Source organism: Apodemus sylvaticus, chromosome 8, assembly GCF_947179515.1.
Source record: "Apodemus sylvaticus chromosome 8, mApoSyl1.1, whole genome shotgun sequence".
Taxonomy (NCBI): Eukaryota; Metazoa; Chordata; class Mammalia; order Rodentia; family Muridae; genus Apodemus; species Apodemus sylvaticus.
The window spans coordinates 39,363,655-39,390,880 of NC_067479.1; positions in this window are offsets into that span (position 1 = coordinate 39,363,655).

Genomic DNA, 27,226 nt, shown 5'->3' on the forward strand with positions numbered 1-27,226 from the left:
GTTCAAAATATGAAAATCCATTAATGTAATTCACCATATAAATAAATTGAAAGAAAAAAATTACATGATCATCTCATTAGATGCTTAGAAAGCATTTGACAAAATCCAGTACCCCTTTATACTAATCATCTTGGAGAGATTGGAATACAGGGGCACACCCAACGATAATAAAAGCAATGTACAGAAAGCCAATAACAGCCAAAATCAAATTAAATGGAGAGAAACTGTAAACAAGTCCACTAAAATAAGGAAAAAGAAAAGGCTGTCCATTTTCTCCCTATCCACTCAATATAACACTTGAAGTTCTAGCTAGAGTAATAGGACAACTAAAGGAGATCAAGGAAAAACAAATTGGAAAGGAAGAAGTCAAAGAATCACTATTCACAGAACTCCTACAGCTGAAAACACCTTCAGCAAAGTGTCTGGATACATAATTAACTAAAAAAAAGCATCCCTCCTTTATACAAGTTATAAACACCTGAGAAAGAAATCAGGGAAACAACACCATTTGCAATAGCCACAAAAATATAAAAAACCTTGGTGTAGCTCTAACCAAGCAAGTGAAGGTGCTGCATGGTAATAACTTCAAGCCTCTGAATTAAGAAATCGAGGAAGATATCAGAGGATGGAAAGATTTGCCATCCTAATAGATCAGTAGGATTCACATAAAAAATGGGTGCCTTGATAATAGAAATCTGCAGAGTCAATGCAATTCCCATCAAAAATCCAATACAATTTTTTACAGACCTTGAAAAAAACTTCATATGGAAAAACAAAAAGCAGGGCAGTAGTGGTGCACGCCTTTAATCCCAGCACTTAGGAGGCAGAGGCAGGCAGATTTCTGAGTTCAAGGCCAGCCTGGTCTTCAGAGTGAGTTCCAGGACAGCCAGAGCTATATAAAGAAACCCTATCTTGAAAAACCAAAAGAAAAAAAAAATAAAAAAAGAAAAACAAAAAAACCCAGGATAGCTAAAATAGCCCTAATGTTCAACATCATTAATCATTAGGAAAATGCAAATCAAAACAACTCTGAGAATTCACCTCACACCAGTCAGAATGGCTAAGGTCGAAAACTCAGGAGACAGCAGGTGCTGGCGAGGATGTGGAGAAAGAGGAACACTCCTCCACTGCTGGTGGGATTGTAAGATGGTGCAACCACTTTGGAAATCAGTCCGGCGGCTCCTCAGAAAACTGGACATGACACTTCTGGAGGACCCTGCTATACCACTCCTGGGCATATACCCAGAGGATTCCCCAGCATGTAATAAGGACACATGCTCCACTATGTTCATAGCAGCCCTATTTGTAGTAGCCAGGAGCTGGAAACAACCCAGGTGGCCCTCAACAGAGGAATGGATACAAAAAAATGTGGTTTATTTACACAATGGAGTACTATTCAGCCATTAGAAACAATGAATTCATGAAATTCATAGACAAATGGATGGATCTGGAGAACATCATACTAAGTGAGGTAACCCAGTCTCAAAAGATCAGTCACGGTATGCACTCACTGATAAGTGGATAATAACCTAGAAACTTGGAATACCCAAGAAATAATCCACATATTAAATGATGTCCAAAAAGAACAGAGGAGTGGCCCCTGGTTCTGGAAAGACTCAATGCAACAGTATAGGGGAATACCAGAAGAGGGAAGTGAGAAGGAGTTGATGGGGGAACAGGGGGAGGGAAGAGGGCTTATGGGACTTGCAGGGAGTGGGGACCCAGAAAATGGGAAATCATTTGAAATGTAAATAAAGAATACATTGAATAAAAAAAAAAAGAACTTGTAGAAGTAGCACCATTCCTGATTTCAACCTGTATTCCAGAGCAATTGTAATAATAATAATAAAAAAAAACACGTAGTATTAGCATAAAAACAGACAGGTTGAGCAATAGAATTGAATCAACAACCCAGAAATAACCCCATACACCTATGGACACTTGAAAAAGCCAAAACCATACAATGCAAAAAACAAAGCATCTTCAACAAATGGTGCTGATTTATCTTTGTATGTTTGCATGTAGAAGAATGCAAATAAACACATATCTTTCACCCTGCACAAATTCAATTGCAAATGGATCAAAGACCTCAACATAAAACTGGACACTAAATCTAATAGAAGAGATAGTGGGGAATTTCCTTGAACATACTGGCAGTGGAGACAAATTTCTTCTTTTCAAATTATTTTTTATTAGATATATTCTTTATTTACATTTCAAATGATTTCCCCTTTTCTGGTCTCCCCCCCCCCCAAAAAAAAATCACATAAGCCATCTCCCGTTCCCCTATTCCCCAATCAACCCTCTCCCACTTCCCTGTCCTGGTATTCCCCTACACTGCTACACCGAGCCTTTCCAGGACCAGAGGCCTCTCCTCCCTTTGATGTCCAACAAGGCCATCCTCTGCTGCCTATGCATCTGCAGGCATGGGTAACTCCATGTGTACTCTCTGGTTGATGGATTTGTCCCTGGGAGCTCTGGGAGTGCTGGGTGGCTCATATTGTGATTCTTCCTATGGCGCTGCAAATCTCTTCAGTTCCTTGGGTCCTTTCTCTGGCTTCCCCATTGGGGACCCTGTGCTCAGTTCAATGGTTGGCTGAGAGTGTCCCCCTCTGTATTTGTCATGCACTAGCAGAGCTTCCCAGGTGACAGCTCTATCCGGCTCTGGTCAGCAAGTACTTGTGGGCATTGATGATAGTGTCTGGGTTTTATAACTGTAATTGGGATGAACCACTAAATGGGGCAGTCTCTGGATGGTCTTTCCCTCAGACTCTGCTCCACACGTTGTCTCTGTATCTTCTTCCATGGGTATTTTGTTCCCTCTTCTAAGAAGGACCAGAGTATCCATACTTTGTTCTTCCTTCTTCTTGGGCATCATTTGATATGTGAATTGTGTCTTTGGTATTCCTAAGCTCCTGGGCATATAACCAGAGGATTCTCCAGCAAATAATAAGGATACATGCTACACTATGTTCATAGCAGCCCTATTTATAATAGCCAGAAGCTGGAAAGAACACAGATGTCCCTCAATGGAGGAATGGATGCAGAAAATGTATATTTATACAATGGAATACTACTCAGCTATTAAAAACAATGAATTTGTGAAATTCTAAGGGAAATGAATGTAGCTAGAAAGTGTCATCCTGAGTGAGGTAACCCAATCACAAAAGAACACACATGGTATGCACTCACTAATAAGTGGAGTCAAATTTCTTAACTGAATTCCAGTAACTCAGTAACTAAGTTCTGAGTACTGAGTCCAATAACTCCAGTAACTAAGATCAACAATTAGTAAGTGAAACCTTATGAAACTCAAAAACTTTTGCAAGGCTAAGGACACTATCAGTAGAACAAAACTGCAGCCTACAGAATGGGAAAAGATCTTTACCGGCCCTACATGTGACTGAGAACTAATATCTAAAATATGTAAAGAACTCAAGAAATTAGATCCCAGCAAAACAACCTAATTTTAAAAATGGGTTACAGAGCAAAACAAATAATTCTCAATGAAGGAATCTCTAATGGCCAAGCGACACTTAAGGAAATGACCAATGTCCTTGGTCATCAAGAAAAAGCAAATCTAACAACTCAAAGAGTCCACCTTACAATCACGAAAATGGCTAAGATGAAAAACTCAGGCAACAGCATATACTGGCAAGGATATGGAACATGGGAACACTCTTCCATTGCTGGTGGGATACAAACTTGTACAGCCACTGTAGAAATCAATCTGGACATTTTTCAGAAAACTGGGAATATTTCTACCTCAAGAATCAGCTACACTGCTTCTGGGCATATACCCCAAAGTTGTTCCACTATACCATAAAGACACTTGCCCAACTATTTTCATAGCAGGTCTATTCATAAGAGCCAGAAACTTTAAACAACCTAGATGTCCTCCGCCTGAAAGAGGGATAAAGAAGATGTGGGTCATTTATACAATAAAATGCTACTGAGCTATTAAAAACAAAGGCATCATGAAATTTGCAGGCAAATTGATGGAACTAGAAAACATCATCCTGAGTGAGATAGCCCAGACCCAGAAAGGCATGATAGCATGTACTCACTTATAAAAACCTTAACAATAAAGTACAGGGTAGCTATGCTGCAATCTACAGACCCAAAGAAACTATTAATAGGAGGGCCCAAGAAAGGAAGCATGAATTTCACTCAGACATCAGAGAGAACTGGGTGTGAGGCAGTATGAAGAGGGAAATGGGGATCAGGTGTGGGGAAAGGTGGGTGGAGAGTGCTAGAAGAAAGCAGAAATTAATGGAGGGCATCTCTGCGACTAGCCAGAGACCTTGGATATGAAAGACTCTGTAGAATCTATGTGGGTAACCCTAGCTGAGATTCCTACCAGACATAGCTATGGAGACTGAAGTCACTATCTCCTGTATCTAGATGGGTCTTCCAGTGGAGGTAGTAGGACCTCCAATCTTTGCCCTGCTTTCAAGATGTGCAGGCATAAAGATGGAGGAGATTTTGAGGGAATGGCCAACCAATGGCTGGCCCAACTTGAGATCCATGCCATGGGAAAGAGCCCTGATACTATTAATGATACTCTGCTGTGGTTGCAGACAGGAGCCTAGCATAACTGTCTCCTGAGAGGCTTCATCAATCAGTAGATGGAAACAGATGAAGATACCTACAGCCAAGTATTAGTCAGAGCATGGGAAGCTTGTGGAAGGGTACAGGATAGGATTGAGTAAGTGGGAAGGTCACAGATATCACAAGAAGACACAGAGTCACCTTACTGGTCCCATGGAGGCTCACAGAGACTGAACCCCCAACGACCGTGCAGGAGCTGGACATAGGTCCCCTACACATTTGTAGCAGTTGCAAAGATTAATAGTCTTCATGTGTGTCTCCTAACAATAAGAGCAGGCACTATCTTCGACTCTGTTTCCAGACATTGGATCCCTTCCCCTCACTGGACTGCCTGGTTGGGCCTCAGTAGGAGAGGATGCTCTTAGTCCTAGGATTGGAAGTTCCAGGGTGGGCGGTAACCAAGGGTCACTTGCTTTTCCTGAAGAAGAGTAATAAGGAAGGCATTTCTGAGGGTGGAGGTGGGAGGAGAGGAGGGAGGAGGAGGCTATAATCAGGATATAAAAATGAATAAATACAATAGTTAATTAATGAAAAAAGAAATAAAAGAAACTGGATGTGTTAGCATTTGTTTATAATTCCAGGGGAGGAGAGGTAGCAACAGCTACATTCCTGGGTCTTATGGTCAAGCCAAACTAGCCTAATTTGTGACCTCCAGGTTAATGAGAGAACCTTTCTCAAAGTTGATGGATGGCAAACAGGAGGAGGGTACCTGAGGTTGTATTCCAGTGTCCACAAATGTGCACACACACACTCATACCACACACACACACACACACACACAAAACTAGATGCATAGAAACTAAAAATTAAATATGAGAGACATTCTGTAGCAAAAAGGGTAAATTTATACCACCATTTATGCCTAGGACTATAAAAAGCCTAGCCAACTTCCCCAGAGGGTGCAGAAAAAGTATGTCTCTCATCAGCACCTAGATTTCAGGCTTCTCACTTCAAGAACTGTGAGAGAATTAATTTGTTGTGTTTGAAGACAGTTGATTGTGACACTCTGGGAGCTAGCTCTCGAACACAAATAGAGTCCTCTGGCCCCATGATGGAGTGTTCCTCAACTGAAAAAGACAAATGAGGACAGCACAGGCTCGTTCCTTGATCTCATTTGTGAAGATTCTCTCATTAAGTGTTTCAAGATGACATATCTTCCTGTGGAACTCAGTCCATTCCTAACAACATCAGTCAGCAAGCCATGCACAACTTATTACTAGCTAGGCCGAGTGGACACAGGACTGCACACTTTCTAGATGGACAAGTGCTTTAACATCCACAATGCCGTTAGCAAGCAGGGTCCTCCCCACACCACAGATCATCAGCGATCATCACAGGTCACAAGCAGCAGGAATCAGGCAATTAGAGCTCTGTGCAGCCAGAAGGAATGAAGTTGTAGGGGATCCTGTCTGGGTTAATATCCAAACATATGGACAAGAACAGGAAGAGCATTCCAGAAAGCAAGGTTGAGAGTATGGCCTCAGATGCAAAACAAACAACCAACAATCACAGAAACCATACAGAGAACTCCAGGGTCTACAACCAGAGGGAGTCCTGAAACACTCCAATCTTCCCTTGCAATTTGAAAGCTACCATCAAGGAAAGAGAGAAAGCAGATGTGTATCAAGTACCTGAACTGTGGGGCTGCTGTATTGTCAGCAAGAAGAAATAGCCTATTTACCCGCAAATACCGTGTTGATTGAGAAGATGAGCTTCTAATTGCCCGTTGGTAACACAGCTTTGCTCCTTATTTCACAGTTCAAGGCTTCCTGCCTTTTCAAGCGTGTAGAAACTGCTCCTTCACTTCGCATTTGGCATGTTTTCCTTATTTTCTTTCGAAGAAAACATGCTTTTTCGTTATGAAATGACAACATGTATATTTACTTTCATTGTGTTAAATCATTTAAAATTCCCTTAAGTCACTTTGTACTTCTAGGTAAACACAGGCACATTGATACTGAAAGACTAATGAACCTGAACTTTCATCCGGAGTTTCTTCTCTGCCCTTTACGTAGAGCGGTCCACATCTAAGTACAGACGCTTATTCTGACATACAGGGTTGTTGATCTCAATGGCAACCGTGAGAAAATAATTAAGGAAACAGTTTGCCATATGATGGGCAGTGGGGGGGGGGTATACAAACATGATGACGGAAAACCATTTTTTTAAGATTTGGAATAAAGAATTGTTATAATTGTGTAATACATTACTACATTTTAGTAACCATGAAATTATAGATGATTATCTTGCTTGGAATTTTATTTTCTTGTTTATTTTTCTTTGTTTTGAAAAAAATTCTACTAATTAGCACATACATGAAAATTATATTTATTTTTGTTCTGAAGCGGAATCTTGTTATGTATTGATAGACCATTTCTTCCATTATTTCTTAAAGGGCCAGATAGTAAACTTTTAGACACAGAAAGGTACAGACTCCGTCACAACTACCTCAGTACTGCCATTATAGCACCTTAAAGCCAGGGGGTCATGCAAACAGAGCATAAGTTGTGTGGCAGTGAGACTTTATTTGTAGGACACAGGTGGTGGCTGCCTGACCCCCGCTTCAGAAGCAGTGTTTCAGACTTTAAAGCACTTGTGGATCCCCTGAGGGTGGCTAAAAGCTGACTCTGCTCAGCAGATCACAGTGCAGTGCTGTCTGGGTTCTGCATTTCGGACAGCTTCTCAGTGACCCCACTTTTCCCACTCTGAGTACAATACTTGAGGGCTGGAGTCAGCGCAGATTTTATTAGTTATAAGATAATCTAATAAGTCCAAGTAGGGGAGATGGCTCCACTGACATGGATGAGGACTTGAATTTGGATCCCCAGGACTCAGCTGTAAGCCAGGCTGGGCAGCACTTGTCTGTAACAGGAGGGCTGGGCTTGGCATGTGGAGACAGGCAGATCCCTGAAGTTTGCTGGCCTGATGAACGCCAGGCTCATAGACAAAACCTATTTCAAAAACTGAGGTGGAAAGCGACCAAGGAAGTCATTCAGTCTACAGACTACGTACACACACATTCACGGACTGCCACATACTCACACATGCACAATAAATGAAAAACTCATGGAACAGACCTCACCAGGGAGCAAAACAGCTCCCTGTGAAGGATGGAGCTCACTGTGAAGTGCCCCTTCACACACTTCATTCTGATAATGCACTTTTTACTATATGCTGTTTTTATTGGGAAAAAAAGACATTAAGCGGAAGATAAATAGCTTTAAATATTAAAAAAGAATATTTTATTTTACAATCATGCTTGTACCATTCTATACGCTAAGCAAATTATTTATAAAAATACTTTGCTTGAGAAAAATAATTGGCTGATTTTTATATGAGTCAATAGCATTTATTTGTTAACTTAAAAGCATTTATTGGATCGTTTTAAGATATAAAATTAACAAAGGCTTACAAGGCAGGAATAAAGAGAAGGTGGTATATGACTTCAAGAAGATCTTAAGCAGCTCAGGCAAGCACACACAGTTACCTTAACTAAAGGAAATAAATGAATCTCAAATTAGTTTTGCCTGGTTGTAGTCATGTCTTTTCACTGAAAACACAATTGTTTGTGATACTTTGAATTTGACTCATCTAACTTCTAGTAGGTCATGATGACTACACAAAAATGCCTTTAAAATGTGCTACAGATTGTAGCATGTCTTAATTGGGGCTTCTATTGCTGTGACGAGACACCATGCCCACAGCAACTCTTATAATGGAAACCATTTAACTGGGGCTAGCTTACAATTTCAGAGGGTTAGTTTGTTATCCTTATGGCAAAAAAGCATGGTGGTTTACAGGCAGACAGTGCTGGAGAAAAAGCTGAGAGTTCTACATCTTGACCTGAAGGCAGCAGAAGGAGATTTTCACACTAGGCCTAGCTTGAGCATATGAGACCTCCTCTAACAAGCCACACCTCCTAATAGTGCCAGTCCTTGTTATACCATATCCTTTGTGTGCCATGATGAAGGAGAGAAACTACGTCTTTTATTATTCACACTACATAAGCAGAGGTGCTGATGGATCCCGGCCTCAGACAAGGACATGGGAGCCTTATTTCTTTTGGGAGCCCCGAGTAAGGGCTAAAGCAGGATTTATAAGCAAAAAAATCACAAGCATCTGGGCCAAGTTACAGTTAGAATTTTTACCAATCAGAACTTCAGGGATTAGGGACCTTCCCAAGTGGTCCATCACTGTCAACTGACACTGAGTTGTATTTTTGCCCAATCAATCAAATTCATTTGTTCTTTCTGTTGTTAAAAACAGGCAGTATGTTTTGGGGAACTATTGTTGCTTAGAGAGGGAGTTCATCAGCTTATGTAAAATGGAGTCTGAAGTCAAAATGGCAGTACTTAAGTTCCTTTGCCAATTCCCAAGACCTATGAGCCAACCATTCAAAGACATGAGTCTATCCTGTTTTATAGGTTCACATCAGAAACAAACCATGATGTAGTCCAGATTTCTCAGGAATCCCTCACCTGCACCAATCCTAATGTTGGGATAATTGAGATACTTCAAGTCTACCAGTGACCATCCCAAACTAAATATTCCAAAAGAAATCCCTGAGTACTTCACTTGCCCACCTCGGTGGCAACACTTCCCTGCCCTGTGCTCTAGTTTTTCATCCTTGACACCTTTTTGACTGTAACCCAATAAATCCCCCTTGCTTTACATAGATATACCTCCAATCTAACCACTTCATATTTTACATTCCTTGTTTTATTCTTTCATCTGGTCCCCTAGATTCTATTCCATCCTCAACATAGAAGTCCAAGAGAGCTATAGATCCTTAGATGTAGTTAGAATTGTCAACCTAAAACTTCACGTATCTGTTCATTTCACCAGGGATATGTTCCTTATGAAAATCTACAAGACCTCTGTGATTTGGCCCCAAATCATTTTTTTATGAATTTTTTATTCCCCTTTAATCATGAGGGCTTCCTTGGGGTTGATACAAGATGCAAACCACTTTCTTACCTTAGGACTATTGCTTCCGCTATTTTCTTACTTAAACACAGCTTCTTTGAGTGCTTTCTTTTCTAATGTCTTTCTTTGTCTCCTTCCATTCTCTATTGAGATGTAATCTTCTTAATAAGTCAGACCAGCTTCTTGCCTTCTTCTAACACATTTATTCTGCTCTCCTTTATTTTATAGGTTTTACTATTTCCTACATTAGATAACTTGAATACTTTTTAGCACTATCATGTACATACATTGTGTGAGTCCCACAGTATAGGACAGAATCTTCTCTGCCCGGTACTCTATCTAGAGCTCAAAGAGAAGTCTCTGGTACAGATCTGTTAATGTCTGAATAAGTTCTATCCCACTAGACTTTGTCTACCCTTCAAAGTCTTATCACTAATATGGGAGTCTCTGAAAGGGTCACCCATAGTCAGATCTTTTGTCCGTGGATATACTGGTGTCCACGGTCCTTTGTTCCCCAGACAAGGTCACATACTGTAGAGACAATTCCGACTCCAGTTTCTCAAGTTCTGATGCATACATTAGCATGCAAACTATGCAAAATACTTCCTGAGGCAACTTCCAATCCATCTCCAATTCTAAACCTGTGGCCACGCTCCCACCCCTGCCTTTACCAAGGATGAAACCCAAAGCTCTAAATCAGAAATGCTCTGCTACGATCCCTGAGCCCTTCACTGAACTGAAACATTAAGTTCTGGAAGCAAAGTAGAGAGTTCACTTCCTAATCTGTGACCATACTTGCCCTAAGAACGTTATAGCAGATGTATAGGTAGATGTCTTTGGACTCCTTGGAAAATCCAGAAATGGTCTGAGTCGCCCTGGGATGCATGTGACTTAGGGTCATACAAGAATCTCTCCCCTTCTCCCAATAAGTTTCAATTCTTCCTAAGCTGCTTCTTCTAAATTGAGCTGACAGATTGTCAGACAATGTAAATTTGATGATTTGTTATACTGTATTTCTGGTATTTATGTTGTTTTATAGGCTCACATCAGGAACATAGAACCCAAACTGCTAAAGTCAAATGAAAAAACAGGTACACCAGAAACTACATCTTTAGCACAAATATTTGTAGTTCTTTGAAGGAAAACCACTGAATGAATAAGGAAACCATCTCCACTATATATTATTCAAAGGCAATTTGAATATACATATCCTTATACATTATTGAAATGCAGTTTCACAATAACAAATAAACATGCCAAAATACCGCTATGCTAAAGGATATATCAATAATGAATGAAATTCATTCACAATCTCTTATTAGAAAAAGAATTTTAAAACCAGATGGTATTATTTTGGGAAATGTACATATGGTGACTTTTGTCTTTGTTAAATTACATCTACATTCTTTGCTCCTGGCTGCTGCACTGCAGTATTTCTTCTCTCAGAAGAGGCAATATAAGTGCATCGAAGTGGTTCGGGTAACAGTGGGCTGTGCAGTGGAGGGCACCATTGCTTCTTTTCAATTTCCTTGTCAATAAAAGAAAGTGGTTGGCAAGGAGATGTTAACTGTTTGATGGATAGGCCAATTACCCTGGTCTGATCATAACACACTGTATGTATTTGATGGAATAGCATGCTGTACCTTGTTCTATGTACAATGATTGTATCATTTTAAAAAGTTTATATATATATATGGAGTTGTAAAACAGAGGGAGAGAGAGAGAGAGAGAGAGAGAGAGAGAGAGAAGAGAAGTTTGGTCAGATCACCTGTAACACCTTTCCAGGTTTTATTTTTTATGTTTTAATATGAAACCATATAAGTTTAAGGGTTGAAAATGAGTCATTTGGAGTTGGGGATTTAGCTCAGTGGCAGAGCTCCTGCCTAGCAATCACACAGCCCTGGGTTCGGTCCTCAGCTCTGAAATAAAAATAAAGAAAGAAAAAGAAAATGAGTCATTCTTAGCGTATTCAAACTCAAGATCAAGTAATAGGCTGAAACTTCAGTTCACTTTTCAAAGCTCAGAAACAATTACTGATGTAAATATAAAACTTCCACAGACATTACCTGACCATAAATTCTGAGGTGTGACATGCATGCATTATTAATCCAATTTTAAAGATTCATATGATAGTCAATTGATCATCCTTTTTTCAAAACAATTATGTACAATGTGTTGTGTTAGACTCCAATACAAAATTATCTGTAGTATCTACCTTTAAGCATTCAACTAACAGCCAACAAACTATTGGTAATAAATTTGCTTGAATCTAGAGTAGAACGCTGTGCAGGAGACAGCATGGATGCAAAGGAAAGCAGTCAACACACCAGAAGGAATGGGCTAAGAAAAGGTTTCCCAAGTGAAACGGAGTTCTCCCCAGACTTAAAAAGGGAGTTGCTATCATACAGGTGGGTGGGATTATAGACTGGATAGGAGGTATTCTGGACAAGGAAGACAAACCTCTAAGAACAATGCAGCATGAAAGATGGCAACTTTCCTACAGTTTTCTACTATTCATTTGTTTGCAGATTTTTAGGATGGAATTCGGAAGTCAAAGAGCATTTTTATAGGAATTCTTCCCCCCCCCCAGGAGGCTGTAAGAAAAAGGCCATGTATAAGGTACAGGAACAAACTAAAGCATGATCTCACCAAAATCCAATGTGAGGAACCAATGAGTTTATTGACCTCCCTGACAGAGCATGGGCGAGAGGTTAATTCCAGTAGCAAGTGTGAGGACAAAGCAGCAGCACCGCTGGAAGTCTCACTGCAAGCATAATGACTTTCCCATTGCTGGTCTAATACATTCCCCCTTTCTTAATACTTCCTGCACCCCATTCACTCTAGGACAGCAGAATCCCTTCTAGCTGATGAGGAAGACAGGAGAGAGGGATTAATATTTCAGGCTGAGCTCCAACTGATCCCCCACAACTCTCCTCCTATGAAAGAACATCAAGAGGTCTGATCTTGAGGGTCTCTAACAAATATTCACACAGCTGTGATAATAATGGCTATTATTCTTGTAGGACAGCACTATGTAGCAAGGAGTGAACAGGGTGCTTCTCCTGTGGCTTTCTCCCTGCTTGTGGATAAGTATCTTCTGCCTTGTCATCGTCTTCCCTCCATATATTCTTCTGTCTTCTCACATGCTCTTTGATGAAGGACATCCATCAGCGGTAGATACCATCCACATGTCCTCACTTTACGTAACTGACTCTAATACTTTAGCTGTGTATATTGTCACATTTGGACCTAAAGAAGCTTAGGATCTCCACATAAATTTGGGGTCACCACTCAGCTCATCATGGATAGACAATTAGGCATTGTCTTTTGCAAAGGTTCAGGTGAGACATGATGAAGCTGTTCAGAAATAATGAGTTACATACATCTTAAAAGAGTCAGGCTTAAATCAAAAAGAAAATAATTGTTTCTCCCATCCACTCTCTACAGACCTTCTACTCCCCAGAGCAATCATGCCAATCCTTCATCTCTTTCAGCAGACATTTTCCTGTTCATGTATAAAGAAGGCTCATGCACTGCCAAAGGAGCAAGGCAAATCTTTCTTTCAGGCTCAGAATGGGCGGGAGGCAAGCACACAGTCAGATGGCTAAAGAACCAAGCACTGGCTTGATCACTGGACTCCGAAGGAAGCTCCCAAATCGTTCATCCTGAGTTAGCTTGCTCATCCAGTTGCTCACTCATCAAGTCATCCAACAGAATCAGAAATTAAATCAATACCGCTGACAAGATTAGGGAATTGTTATCCCTTATGTATTATGGGGACATAAAGGGGACCTTTTAAATATATATTTATTTTCTTGTAGGAACACAAACTGAAATGAGGATGGGTGAAGCAACAGGATGCCTGAGGACTCTTCTAATTCATAAGAACAGGGAGTGATACCTGGGTTCTTTCCAGCATCTGGCAATTATAAATAGGGCTGCTATGAACATAGTAGAGCATGTATCCTTATTACAGTGTGGGGAATCCTCTGGGTATATGCCCAGGAGTGGTATAGCAGGATCTTCTGGAAGTGAGGTGCCCAGTTTTCGAAGGAACCGCCAGACTGATTTCCAGAGTGGTTGTACCAATTTACAACCCCACCAGCAGTGGAGGAGTGTTCCTCTTTCTCCACACCCTCTCCAACACCTGCTGTCTACTGAATTTTTAATCTTAGCCATTCTAACTGGTGTAAGATGAAATCTTAGGGTTGTTTTGATTTGCATTTCCCTAATGACTAATGAAGTTGAGCATTTTTTAAGATGCTTCTCCGCCATCCGAAGTTCTTCAGGTGAGAATTCTTTGTTTAACTCTGTACCCCATTTTTAATAGGGTTGTTCGGTTTTCTGGAGTCTAACTTCTTGAGTTCTTTATATATATTGGGTATTAGCCCTCTATCTGATGTAGGATTGGTGAAGATCTTTTCCCAATTTGTTGGTTGCCAATTTGTCCTCTTGATGGTGTCCTTTGCCTTACAGAAAATTTGTAATTTTATGAGGTCCCATTTGTCAATTCTTGCTCTTAGAACCCAGGTATCCCTCAACAGAAGAGTGGATGCAAAAAATATCTACACAATGGAGTACTATTCAGCCATTAGAAACAATGAATTCATGAAATTCTTAGGCAAATGGATGGAGCTAGAGAACATCATACTAAGTGAGGTAACCCAGACTCAAAAGGTGAATCATGGTATGCACTCACTAATAAGTGGTTATTAACCTAGAAAACTGGAATACCCAAAACATAATCCACACATCAAATGAGGTACAAGAAGAAAGGAGGAGTGGCCCCTGGTTCTGGAAAGACTCAGTGAAACAGTATTCGGCAAAACCAGAACGGGGAAGTGGGAAGGGGTGGGTGGGAGGACAGGGGAAGAGAAGGGGGCTTACGGGACTTTCGGGGAGTGGGGGGGGGCTAGAAAAGGGGAAATCATTTGAAATGTAAATAAAAAAAATTAAAAAAAAAAAAAAGAAAGAAGGAAGTAAGGAAGGACGGGGAAAAAAAAAAAAAGAACAGGGAGTGAGTGAAAAGTCTCCATGGATCAAGATTGGGAGTTGAAACTGGCTTGCATGTGCCTGATTTCCACGATTATTCATTTCCTATTTTTACATATGTTTATAATTCTCCATAATAAAAAGCTAAAAAGAGAAGAAAAATAGATGTTATAAAGAGAAAAATATGAGTGACTTCAAGAGGATGTTGTGAAGAATGGCAAAAACTAAAATAAGAATCCAGAGTCATTTGATGGGGAAGACATGGTTCTTCAGTAAGAACTATGTACTGACAGGCCGTGAGTACAGGGCTCATAATGGTGTCTCCAAGGGACAAAATGCCTGTCCTTATAGAGGCTACCTTCTAGTGACACAAGGACCTTTATCAGGTGAATCTGAGGACAGCAGAGGAATACACTTGTATACTTGATATACTATTATATATGTATATATATATACATATATATGTACATGCATACATATATATAATATATATACACTTTAATATATACATACATATATATATACGTATATATAAGTGTGTGTGTGTGTGTGTGTGTGTGTGTGTGTATATACTTGTATAGTGGTGGACCTAGTAGGATATGAGGGGAGAGTTATAAGGCAAAGTAAAATGTTCAGAAAAAACAGATGCAGCAGCTACGTGCTTTTGCACAGATATTAACTAAATCGAGGACGTATACACAGGTGATGGAGGCAGTTGAGATGAAATGATCATATGACAAGATATCCAGTACATTTCTGAAATAGGTGGGAAGGAATCAAATTAAATCAGACTATAATTATTGTATAAACCATAATGAAAATGATAAATAGACTTTCTCTAAAGCAGTGATTCTCAACCTTCCTAATGGTGTGATTCTTTAATACAGTTCACACTGAGATGACCTCCCCAACCATAAAATTATTTTTGTTACTACTTCATAACTGTAATTTTGCTGATGTTATGAATTTTAATGTAAACATCTGTGTTTTCCTGCGGTCTTAGATGACCACTGTGAAAGGGTCATTCGACTCTCAAAGGGGTCACTACCCACAAGTTGAGAACCACTGCTCTCAAGGAAGGAAGCTGAAAGTAGATTCTAGGTTCAGAGGGGAAAAAAAAAAACACTGGTCAGATGCATCATGTAAGAAATAGGTGCAGTTTTGCTGATTCCTATAATAGAATAACCACCAGTCACTTAGGTGGTGGATGTTTATATTTATCTACTTCCTTGAAGTCTATCCCAGATTCATTTTAGTGTAAAGTAGCTCTTTGTGTGTTAATTAGAAATCATTTTAGTTGTCAGAATCGTAAAATCTCACGACAGCAACTTATAAACAGCAAGAACGCCGGTTGATGTTGATCTGAAGTTCCTAATCCTACACATTCTTTGTTCACTGCCTTTACTTAGTCTTCCATACTTGTTCAATATGGCTGCTGTTATCACTAGATACCACATTCTCAGCAAGAGGAAGAGAAAAAATACAGCACCAGGTGTATCAGAAAAGCTAAAGAGTCTTCCAACCTCCAAACCCTCTAGCAGGCAGTTTTCGACCTATGGGGGTTGCATCTTGCATATCGGATATTAACATTACAATTCATAATAGTTATGAAGTAGGAATGAAATAATTTTATGGTTGGGGGTGAGGAGGTCACCACAACAGGAGGAACTGTATTCAAGGGTCACAGCATCAGGAAGGTGGTGAATCAGACTTTAGCAGAATTCGGCTTGCAAATTGCTGTGGTTTGAATGTGAAATGTTTCCCCAGAGTGTTACATTGCTAAATGCTTGCCCCCCAGGTGGATTAGAAGATTGTCAGATCTTTAGAAGGTGGGAGCGTGCTAGAGAAAATGAGCCCCTGGAAGCGAGCATTGACATTTGAGAGCTCAGTTCCACTTCCTTTCTACTCTCTGCTGCCAGCCGGTGAGCACAAGAAGACCAGCAGCTGCCTTGTGTTCCTACTGCCACCCTCCCCTCCCACCATGACGGACCTTACCCTCAAACTGTGAGACAAAAGGAAGTTCTCCTCCCCTAAGTAACCTCTTATCAGGTATCTGGTCACAATGACAAGAAAATTAATTAACCCATGAACAGTGGCCAAAAATATGTCAGTTGGCCATTTCTAGTTACAAGCAAGACAGTAGGACAGCTTTCCTGAATGTATAACTAAAGCAGGCAAAGAAAAACCCAGATTGAAAATGAGTGTGATTAGCCAACTAACAATATCTTCCATACCACACCACAGTCTTTTACTATTGTTTTATTCTTGTGGGTTTTTTTTTTTTGGTTTTGGTTTTATCTTATACAATAACTTTATGATGCCAGTACTTATAACCTTTTATTCTCAGTCAAAATGTACAAGTGAGCAATTTTTAATATATTCACTAAATTATTTCCTATCTAATTTCATAAGAATTCCAGAGCTCCAGGGACTAAACCACCAACCAAAGAGTACACATGGAGGGACCAATGGCTCCAGCTTCACATGCAGCAGAGGATGGCCTTGTTGGACATCAGTGACAGGAGAGGCCCTTGGTCCTGAGAAGGCTCATAGCCCTAGTGTAGGGGAATTTCAGGACAGGGAAGCAGGAGTGGGTGGGTTAGTGAGCAGGCAGAGTGGGGCTGGGATAGGGTATTTTCAGAGGGGAAATGAGGAAAAGGGATAACATTTGGAATGTAAATAAAGCAAATATCTAATAAATATAAATGTAATTAAAAAAGAAACTGAAAAAAAAAAGAATTCCATCCCTCCAGAAAATACCTCATAGCTGGGAGCAGTCACATCTCCTTTCTCTCAGCTTCTACGCCATCTATACATACACCTGCTGTAGCTTCCCCCGGGGCCAGAGATCACACTGATGCAGACTGTAGCAACATCGTTGTAAACTTAGGGCTGCTTTATGTGCTCAATTATGCCTAACGTTTGTCTGCTTTCTGCATCTTTCCACCTCCTTAGTATTTGTCTGTGGTGATTCTCTCTGTTCCATATTTTATATTACATGGACTACTTATTTTGTCATCATTATATGTTTTTCCTTTTTACAAGCATAGTTATCGTCATCGTAGCCATATTTATATATTTATATATATATATATATATATATATATATATATATATATATATATATATATATATATCATCTCTCTGGCACAAAATATGCACGAGAGGCATCTGAGATATTTGGTAGTCCAGTACCCATCCTTTGCCTTCTGTGGATAACAGGCCTCATTTCTCCCTTGGAGTGTGTGTGCGTGTGGCCTTGCTAGGTCCCTGTCCCACCAAGCTGACACAGGAAGCAGCTCAAGTTGACCTGCTACCTTGTTTCCTGGAAGGTAGAATTTTAAATTGTAAACGCCAGGTTTTCACCTGGATAAATGGCTTAGATGTCGGGAGAGACTCCTGTTCCTGTCACCAAACGCTTGCAGGGTCCATGGCTGCTCTCCTGGGAGCCTTCTGAAGCGACCTTCCCTTCTCTTCCTCATACTCTTATCATAAATTCTTTCTTATTATTTTTTTCCTGCTCAAATGCACCAAGGAAGCCTAAGGAATGAGAGCAGATGTTTACGGATTAGTCCTTGAATGACTGTTGCTTCTGCGAATGAGAAAATACAAAGCAGAGGGGCCTAAAACCAAACTGAAGTAAGCTCCCAACTCTCCTTTGTGGCTAACTTCCTTGAATTGCCAACGTTTTGCTTCTGAGGCAGCAAAATGAGCCTCTTTGCCAATCTCTTCGTCTTAAATGTCAGCGATTATGCTTTCGGGTCTGATTTAGCCGCTCGTGCTGTTGTCCTCCTGATTCCGACTCTGCTGAGCCCATGCCCTCCTCGTCCTTTTCCCTGCTTACCTTGAAAGGCAGCAGTCATCTCTAGCAGGCGCCTATCAGAGGAATCCTTTCCACACACATCCTCCTGGGCTGTCAGAATGACAGTCTCTCGGGGCTGCTGTATCACCGACTGCAACTCCGCATGGCTCGTTTTCTTCTCCTTCAGGTTTTGTCTCCTGGATTTACAGTTTGGAGGTCATCTTCGGGACCCTGCTGTTTATAGCTGAGTTCTCAATAAATGCTCCTAGAGTTCCTACTTCAGCCTGAGAAAGTTTGGGATGGAAAAAAAACTGTGACGGTATTTGGATCCAACGTCTTCCCTTTGTGGAACAGGGGAGCCAGCCAGGGCAGGGGCTGAGAGGCAATGTAAACACACTCCTAGTATTTCCTCTGTTATTTATCCCATAAGACTTTGTTCTCCTCATTTCTATTTGTTCATTCTCCTCTAGAATTCCATATGATTAAAAATGTGAAACACATCTGCCTAAATTCACCACCTGTTAATCTTTTATTATTCTTTTACCTCAACTGAAAGATGGTAGAAACAGAGTTTTCTTGCTAACAGACGATGAGTTGAGGTTTCATGCGCCGAACATCATCGGGAATTACCTTGGAATTAGTTGAAGAAGTAAGGAGCAAAAACAGGAATGAAGGTTGGAGAGATAGCCAGTAGGTAAAGTGCCCTTCCACCACCACACACACACACACACACACACACACACACACACGTACACACAAAACAGGTATGGAGGTACTAGTTTATAATCCTGGGAAGGCAGAGACAGATGGACACCCAGAGTCAGTGGGTAGCCAGCCTAATCCAATCTGTTAGTCCCAGGTTCTAATAAGAAACCCCGGCTCATAAAATAAGGTGGGTGGTTACCAAGAAACAACACCGGAGACTGAGCTTTGGCTTTCAAACACACATCATCAGATAGACACAGAAAGAGATGATAGAGGGAGGGGGGTACAAGAGAGACAGAGGGACAGAGAGACAGAGACAGAGACAGAGAGAGAATAGATAACCAGGAGTGGAAAAAGAGAAAGGTAAATTTGCAAAAGCCACCAATAGCATTAGACAGGCCCACCATCTCTATGGGTCATTCTAGACCTGCCCCCCAGCACCCCTCAGAGTTGCCTCCCCTCCCCCGCTAAGTACAGATGGCCATCCTAGGTACTGGATGTGTCCATCTTCCAAAAAACATTCCATTTGATCTGAGACACCCTTGGGCAGGTTGGGTCATCCCTAGGGATTGGCTGAACACTAAGGCTGTGTGCTAACAGGCCCCAGACACCAGGTCCCAACTTGAAAGAGTTTATGTGGAAAATGCACCTATCTGAAGCCCATCACAGACAATGCTTGCCCTTTGGACAACTGCAGTCACAGATACCTTATTTCACAGGAAATACTGTTTTAGACATTTCTCCAGATCCCTGACCTTGGGAAGTTTAAAGTCTAGTAGGAAAGACAGCTCATAAATCAAGATGATGGTGCGAAGGGCAAAACAATACATAAAACAAACCAGACAGACATACCCCGAGGGGTGTGGTGGGGACCTGGGAACACCCTGCAGACCTGGCTGCCTCCGCTTAGGGAAGTCTCGGTAGACAGGGGCTGGGGGTTGCAGAGCTTCCTGTTAGACCAGCGGTCCTCAACCTTCCTGATGCTGCTACCCTTTAATGCAGTTCCTCATGTCGTGGTGACTCCCAACCACAAAATTATTTCGCTGCTACTTCATAACTGTAATTTTGCTACAGTTACGAGTCATGATGGAAATATCTGTGTTTCCGGATGATCGTATGCAACCCCTGTAAAAGGTCTTTCCACCCGGTAAAGGGTTCCGGCCCACAGTGGAGAGCCGCCGTATTAGAGAACTCTGTTCCATTTTCTCTTCCAGTCCGCATTTCGTGGTTGCTTCAGTCTCCCCCTCCTTGCCAGTATCTTTTGTAGGGACATAATCCTCTTCATTTCACTTCTCACTTAGTCGGCCGCTTTCCTGATTCGCTCTACCGTCTCCAGAGCAATTTCTCTCCTTCTAAAGAGCTAGTCCCTCAGCCCGATGTAAGCTAAGCTTTAAAACCTAATTGTTGGGCGACGTTTTTTTGCACATTGACTGTGATTGCACACCTGGCAAATGGCATTTTCAAGGGATCTGTAGACTTAATGGGTTCAGGTTTCAAATATGTACATAATTAAATTTCTGATCTTAATAAAAAGACATTACAGGCTACATGCTAAGTAGAAATGAAAACCTGGAAGGGGAGGGGAGTGGGCACTAGATTCAGCTACCAAATGTTTGCTGGCGAGATTTCTAACAGGTTATACTGCTAGCCCTCAAAGGTTATGTTACAAAATTTACAAAGGGAATATCATCAAAAGACGAGATATTGGGACTTAAAATGTTGTGGCCTGAGATTCACAGAGCACACGGGTAAACGGTTTATGGCGTTCTGACTTCATGACTGGAGGGAGTTAACACAGTGCATTGACAATAATTGGAGGATTGTAAGCCTCCAAGCGCCTGGCAGCCTTCCACAGCTCCAGAGCCTCCAACCCTGGGAGGAGAAGATCGGTGATAAGCTGGGCGTGCCCTGCCACAGCCTCTTCCCGGGAGCTTCCCACCCACGGTGAGAGCAAGCGGGAACAAGCCTCAGCCCCCAGCACACCACCCAGGAACGCTTTCAAGCCCAGTGCACTGACAGCACACTGGCGGCATAGTCTTGGCATGTGAAAAATGGAAAGTTCCCGAAGCGCTACTGCCTCTGCCAAGAAAGGCCTGTGCAGTCAGGGGTTATGGGCTTCTGAGCCCAGAGGGCGGCACAAGGTGGGTGGGGAGGTTATCAAGATCCAACAATTAATGCTGCCTCCAGGACCTCCTCGCCTCAGAAATGGGGCAAGCCCCATCAGCCTTTAATGCTCTGTGAGAATCTGGAAGCCATGACATTCACTCCGGGATGCCCAGTGATCGCTGCTGCCCAGCCACCTGCAGCGCTTGGGAGCCGCCCCGGGAAAGATTCATCCCAGTCAGTGCCAAGGCAGCTTCCGACTGGTTTGACCTTTGGGATGGAATCCCTTGGCTCTAAGAGATGAAATAAAGCCCAAAGGTGTGCCAGAGCTCTGTAAATCCGAGAATTACTTCTGGTAGTGAGAGGAGGAAGCTGATCATTAGGTTTTCTGGGTTCTGGCGTGGATCCCTGCTGCCTCGGAGCTCAAAGCCACACTGACTGCCCCTGTGAAGAGAGTCATGGAACACCAGAAACCAAAAGCAAATCCCCGAGTCCCGACGGCTTTTCCGGGAACGGAGGATAATTGGATGGGTGCCTGGCTTCCTGCCTAGGTTATGAGGAATGAGAACAGTTTCGCCTCACCCCAGTCACCAGAACCTGAACTGTTCTCACTTTAATATAACTCAAAACTTGTTTTCGTTGTTTGAAAATAAGCTAGTTATTCAGTTATTCAGTGTACCTGTCGAGTTTTTCCACATGTGACCTTACAGGCAACCATTAGTTGGGTACATGCATGATCTGTGCCAGGTGGTAAGAGAAGATTCAAAAAATATATATTAGACATACAATTACCAAATACTAAATAAAAGTTTAAAACAAGAATTTGGGACTAAGGTTTAAGTAATACACATGGAAAATTAGTTAGTATGTAAAGTGCTTTTCTTGTAGAGAATCCCGAGGAATTACTGTGTTCACCATGTCAGAGTGCTCCTGGTGGGACTTTGGGGGGAAACAATTTGCAAGAATTCTGAGAGGAGTAAGAACGGCCACTGTGTATCAAATGGTGAATACGTGCTAATGGCACAGTAAGTAGCTTACGTATTCTTTTTCTTCGATGAAATAACGGGAGTTATCTTCAAGTGTGAAACCATGCTCAGAGGAGCTGAACGACCTGCTCAAGTGCGCACAGCAGAGGTGCTTGGACCCTGAGACCTGGATCTTGCGGTTTTGTCGCCCCCTGCAGGCAACAAAGTGCATTTCCTCATCTCTTCTCGCTGCAGTTTAATGAGATTTCTTTCTTTTTTTTTTTTTTTAATTTCCTTTTTTCTTTTTTAAAGAGTTTCTGAGCTATTTGTTGAAAACCTCTCCGTAGGACATGTTTATGGATTATCAGTTGCCAAGGCAACCAGAACTCTGTATTCTCAGTTCTGTCTTCCAGGGCAAAGGCAATGTGCTCTTTTCTTCCCCTTGATTATCCCTTACTGATTTCTCTCACCGCTCTCTCCTCTGTTAAGTGGTTAGACTCTTCAGGGACTTTGAGTCTTTGCATTCCTACCACAAATGGTTGTACCATGTATGCTATATGTATTCAATGAATGTTTAAATGATTGGGAAAAAGTAATAAATGAACCAGAGAACCGGGTATAAAACAGGAAAAACAAAAGAGCCAAAAGGAATCAAATGCAAGAAGACTGCATTTATTGAGTACTTATCATGTGCCAAGTATGGTGATTTATTTAGTTCAGAAATTATTTAGTATGATGTACTTACCCTTAGAAGAAACTTGTAAAGTAATGCAGTAATATTTTCCTCTCATTTGTAGGCAAGGGGATTAAGATGGGATGGGTAAGCAGATTGCCTGGATCACACAGAGAGTAAAGCACAGCACGGAATCTGAAACTAGGTGTTCTGGCTTCCAAGACCAGGCATTTTCATTATCTGTCTTTCTTTTTTTTTTTTTTTTTTTTTTTTTTTTTTTTTTTTTTTTAGTCCAACTTGAGTTGTTTTTTTTTATTATATTTTTTATTCGATATAATTTATTTACATTTCAAATGATTTCCCCTTTTCTAGCCCCCCCCACTCCCCGAAAGTCCCATATGCCCCTTTCTCTTCCCCTGTCCTCCCATCCACCCCTTCTCACTTCCCTGTTCTGGTTTTGCCGAATACTGTTTCACTGAGTCTTTCCAGAACCAGGGGCCACTCCTCCTTTCTTCTTGTACCTCATTTGATGTGTGGATTATGTTTTGGGTATTCCAGTTTTCTAGGTTAATATCCACTTATTAGTGAGTGCATACCATGATTCACCTTTTGAGTCTGGGCTACCTCACTTAGTATGATGTTCTCTAGCTCCATCCATTTGCCTAAGAATTTCATGAATTCGTTGTTTCTAATGGCTGAATAGTACTCCATTGTGTAGATATACCACATTTTTTTGCATCCACTCTTCTGTTGAGGGATACCTGGGTTCTTTCCAGCATCTGGCAATTATAAATAGGGCTGCTATGAACATAGTAGAGCATGTATCCTTATTACATGGTGGGGAATCCTCTGGGTATATGCCCAGGAGTGGTATAGCAGGATCTTCTGGAAGTGAGGTGCCCAGTTTTCGGAGGAACCGCCAGACTGATTTCCAGAGTGGTTGTACCAATTTGCAGCCCCACCAGCAGTGGAGGAGTGTTCCTCTTTCTCCACACCCTCTCCAACACCTGCTGTCTCCTGAATTTTTAATCTTAGCCATTCTGACTGGTGTAAGATGAAATCTTAGGGTTGTTTTGATTTGCATTTCCCTGATGATTAATGAAGTTGAGCATTCTAACTATTTTAAAGATCATCTGTCTTGTTAAATGCTTCCTCTAAGTTCTAAGCAGTCTCCTCCTCAAGATCCTTCACTCTGAAGTTCCACGCGGACAACCTCCAAATGCTAATCCTATTAGAATCTAACCGAGTCTCTGAAGTGTGTCGTTGATCTGGCTTGCCCCCTTGAGGGATCCTCAAAGGCTTTGCTGCCAACCTGGGGCATTACCTTGAGCAGGTAGAAACCTGTGGGAGAAAGTGTGGTCACTGCCAGCGTCCTCTGGTGGGGAAAGTGGGGATTGCAGCCTCTTCCTCTTTATACTCACAGCTTCTAGGTGAGCGGCAGTTTAATGCCACATGGTCCCATTATGATGCCTCATCTCACAGGACCCAAAGCAACAAAGGCAACTGAGTGTGTAACGATACCCCTGGAACCGTGAGTCCAAGTAAACGTGTTCTCCTGTTAGGTTGGTTGTCTCAGCCTTTGGGGATAGCCATGACAAGTTAACTAGCACAGTGAAGAAAATATAAATTAGTAGCTGGCTGATAGCTACAATGAGTGTAGATGGATGGATAAATCGATGCTAATAAAGCAAGGGTAATGGCAAGACCAGAGATTAAACATTTACTTGTACAGCAAGGAAGTTATTCTCTCTATTTGCTCAAGTAGAAGCATAACATTTTCAAATTTAATTGGTTTTAGAGTAAGCATAGAAGTAAAATTTGTTTTAATCTCCATATGCCTTGAAATGTAATTAAATAGTTTTAAAGATATTTAAATTGCATATTTAGCCACTTAAAATGGAATGACAATTGGGTTTAATAATAAAAACCAAAATTTTCATGCAGTAGGTTGTCCAAAGGATTTATTGAAAGAGAATTGAAGATACATCACAATATCCTGTAATGTGCCCTGCATGTTTGTTCTGCCTTTTCGTTTTTTCTGTAATACTTGAGTGCAGCAATTATGGAGTAGCAAAGATGAGCTTGAAACATTGGCTGGAGAATCTATCTGTAATCTCATGGCCGGAGAGTGTGCAAAAGGCGTTGTCCCTAATGTTTCATAAAATGGTAGGAGAAACATTTACATTAATTTGTAAATGGGCATATGCACAAATGTAATGTGTCTCACAAATTGCATGACATTCCTCCACAATAACCACAATATAGCTCCATAAGTTCATATCTGAAACATTATGGACTATGTGGGCTTTAAATTGAGAAATATCAGGACATTGGTAATACATGCTATGTATGCATATGAGACAGCACTCATTTTTAACATTGATGTTCCACTCATGAAAACAGGGGAATAGTCTCACTAAATGAAGTAAATAAATTCCACGCTGTTTTGCATCATTTCAGGTGCCATTTGGCTGCTGGAAGACTTTGCCACAAACTTATTAGCAACTGAATATCAAAGCCAGCCTTACGTCCATGAGTCCTTACCACAGTTGACAGATGCAGCCTACCTACAGGTTGGAAAGCTGTTTTTGTTCCCTTCTTTCCCAGCTTCTAATTCCCACTCATCACTGAACTAAAAGACTCAGTGTGTCAGGCAGAGAGAATGGGTTTGCCCCCTCTTGGGCACTGGATAATCAGCCACGCACGTGCTGTGCTGCTTAACAGGGAATCTCTGAGCCCTGTGCTGCTTAACAGGGAATCTCTGCGCCCAAAAACCAGGGCATTGGAAGAAGGTAGGCAGGATCCTGGCAATCCCGGAGAGAGAAGTTTAAAGCAGTGTGAGCAATCTCTTCCCTGCCTTAATGCCTACGGGGTAAGATGATAAATCATGTCAGTGGACAGCAAGGCTAGGTCCAAAGAGGAGACAGAAATATCACAGAGGGAAGAGTGATTCGTCTTGTGGGGAGAGGACCTCCCCTGCATTCAGAAGGCCAGCTTTGTAATCCGGCAGCCCATGGAGCGCGGGCACACAGTGAGCAAGCGCAGTGACTTCTGGGAGTACTGAACTGAGAGGCTGAGTAAAAAGGATCTTCGGAGTCAACCCTGAGGAAGCAGGTAAGAGCAATCTGTGTATGCCCAGGACTGGCCACTCATTCCCCCCCTCCCGACACATAGACACAGCCACCAGGTACTGCTCAAGGAATCCGACCTTCTGGTCTATGGCAACCCTCATGGGCTGGCTTCTGGCCCCGGGTGGCCATGGAGTAAAGCTTCCCCCAATAGCTACAGTTTCTGTACTAACCTCCCTGCTTCTCCTGAGGAACATGTGATTAATATATATATATTGTATTTCCTGTTGCTAGGGCAATAACATACAAAAACATCTTCTCTGGACCCCCCCCCCAAAAAAAAACCCTGTCCACAGAGATAGCAGAGACAGAAGCAAATCAGTTTAATTAGAGAAGAAACATGAAGTCAGGATGTGGCGTTGCATGGTAGGCAGTTCACTAAGCAGTGGCAAGCCGATCAAATGCTGACTATTATACAGGTCTCAAAATTAACCACCTGCCTTCAAGTCAGAGGACTAGACGGTCTGGGTGGCCTCTGGTAACTGTTGCTTTATTTGGTTTAAGCAGAAGAAAGACAACCTCTACCTGGCAGGAGACAGTTCTGGGGTTTGGAGCAGTATGCTTCAGAAGTGAGGTTCCTGTAGCCTTGAAGGGACAGCAAGGGCGAGAATGGGAGCGTTCTCTCTTGATGTCTAAGTTTCAAAGAGATGGAGCCCAGGTCCTTGAGAAAAACATTCCCCAGTCATCAGACTCACAAAAGACCTATTTAGTTTCAAAGGATGCTCACACAATTCAGGTAGAGAAAAGAGTATTTATAATTACAGGTTTCTAACATAAACCATCTAGGATAAAGGGGAGGGAAGGAATCTCATAGTTTATTTTTAACAGGGAGAGTTTATGCTATCTTTTATTTTTTTCAATTGTCTTCCTACATCTCACTGCTAGGTTTTTAGACCCCTGATATGTATTTTGTTGTTATTGTTGTTGTTTTTGGTTTTGTGTGTGTGTGTGTGTGTGTGTGTGTGTGTGTGTGTGTTTAATTCTCCGGTAGAGTCTAATAGTGGTTTTTGAACATGCAAACCAACTATGAGCTCTGTGGCCTATCCTGGAGATTAATTAAAAGATGTTCTCAGAATCAGCATGAGCCAGAATAGATCCTTCTACCCATAAGTAGATTTTTGTCAGTTATTTTATTTTTTGTAGCAACAGGAAAAGAAATTAATTCATTGTTCTTTGTCAGATCTTTTAAAGGTTGCCTGTTTTGTCAGGAGAGCCCAGGCACTAGTGGAGGAATCCAGGGAATCCTGTTTCCCCTGTCTTGTATGAGCATTAGATTCTTTCTTCTCTCTCATCATAGATGGACTTTCTATTTCCTAAGTCA